Source organism: Opisthorchis viverrini (assembly GCF_000715545.1).
Source record: "Opisthorchis viverrini unplaced genomic scaffold opera_v5_368, whole genome shotgun sequence".
In the NCBI taxonomy this organism is placed as follows: Eukaryota; Metazoa; Platyhelminthes; class Trematoda; order Opisthorchiida; family Opisthorchiidae; genus Opisthorchis; species Opisthorchis viverrini.
Window position 1 is genome coordinate 330,758 of NW_008752029.1, and position 2,202 is coordinate 332,959.

Below are 2,202 nucleotides of genomic sequence, written 5' to 3' on the forward strand. Positions count from 1 at the left end.
GTTTAATTAAAACATGGTAATCTACTCACTGAGAATGAGGTTAGCCATGTCCGGGGAAATTACGCTGGCCTTTTAATTTGGAGATTAAAGTACACTGAATGTTAATAAAACCTGAAGATCGGGGCGAACTGTGTGGTTCTGGATCACCCACGGCGAGAAGTGTTGTATACGTGGAACTGCTGATAAATTCTAGGTGGTAATGAAATAAATCGTACGTTCCATGTATCACCAGGGGATCCCCAGGGACGGATGGCGCCTCTTGAACAGAAATGATACTACTATTCGAGGTAGTCGGATTGGTACATCTAAAGACGAGGAATTAACAAATTGAAAAGTTGATAGGTGCATGAGAACCTAGTCTTTTTGGAGTTGGTGGACTTATGACTATGTTCGCGAACAAAGTGGTGTCACCACTGGAATCACGATCCGACCCGTCTGTAAAATTTCCGCGCTAAACAAAGACACACTATGCATGTAATCTGGTGGGAAACCTGCAATCATGAGATTTAACTCTTCCGTCGGACTTGGACTTGTGGGGTGCTTCTCTTGCTTTCTGGTCCGGAAATCAGAGTCACAACGCAAGAGAGCTGTCAACGAGGGAAAAGTCACACGTATACCAATGTGCACACTCTTTTGTATACAATAATCACAGCCATAATATCCTGTGTGTCCCCTCACTTGCTTCAGAAAGGCCCTAGCAGGACTGTCGCAAAAATGCTCTGAAGACGGATGGTGTGTATATTGTAAACCCCGGAGACACCGTTCGCCAAGACGCGCGTCAACTCAGCGACCGTGTCAGACATCAGCTGATGAGCATCGTTGGGTTTTTGTTTACCACAGTATATTCCAACGACGAAAGGCCGACCGAGAAAGGGTGAAGTTATTCGGAAGAGTATAGGTCACACTTGAGTACGCGAGTTGTTATAGGCCCGAATACCGTCAACGTTCATTTGAATGTCGATATTTGTAGCCCTAGTGTGAATCTCACGGAGCTGTTGCAGCAAACCTGCTTTCAACCCACGGTGGATGTACATCCCACCGGCCTTCTGTCGCACGCAGCAACGACGGTGATTTTCCAGTACGGTCCGTGGACGAAAAAAGTACCTGAGTTCGTCCAACACAACGGCTAAACCGGATAATGGTAGATTAAGCCTTCGCACCACCCGATGAACAGCCGTTAAAATACTTCTACCTGGTTGTGAATGGTTTAAGAATGATACTGATGAAAAGCAATATAAGTGGAAGCAGAAATTACGGGCTGACCCTTTCAACGACTTGCAGTGGGCTACCCTGTGGTAAAAAGCAGGAACCGAAAGGTTCCCCAGGGACCGCAGTGGTGAATGTCTTTCTGGTACAAGATCCTGATAACAAGGATCGGGGAAACCGCCGGCGAACGTCGTGGTAACTCAGCCTAGTTTACCCCCTGGGACGGTCAAATGCGGCATATCTAGAACCTATCATCTGATCACTCATGAATCGTACCCTCAGATAGTCGACTAAATGCATTATAGACGCATTCATCAGTCGGGCAACGAAAACAGCCACTTGCCGCAACCACCTGTCGTACTTTCCCTTATAGCGTTGTTATTGAACAGCCCTTACGAGCAACAATTTCGGGCGCATTGACGATTACTTGGAACGAAAAATCTTTTCACGGTTTCGTTCACGCAAACACACCAGGAATAAAGCATATGAAAGAACAACAAAACTTACTGTCAGCCGTACCTGAGGACAAGCAGAACGCAGAGCCTCCCGCGAGCAATGGCGCAGCACACTAAAACAAAACCGCTTAAATGGGTCGACAGTTTGCATTTCGTAGGCACTCGGAAATGCATGATATTGTGGTTTTTTATTACTGTAAGACAAATAAAGAAGCTTTAATGCCTATTAAACGTCTCAGCCTTCCGCGGCTTATAAGCCTGTACTTACATGCGGCCCTACCAATCCCGATTGTCCTCGCTGACACCACCCCTGCACCCTTCTGCGATGCACTGTGGGTCCAAATCCCGCTGCGCGGGTCCGATTCTCTCCTTCTCGGTGTGGTCTACCGTAGCCCTTCGAGTCCCCCTGAGGATGACCAATTCCTCACACAAACCCTCGGGCAACTCTCCTCCAACTACCATTTCACTCACCTCCTGCTGGTAGGTGACTTCAACGCCCCAAAGGCCTCCTGGATTGCACTCCAGCGCGCCGAATCAGGCG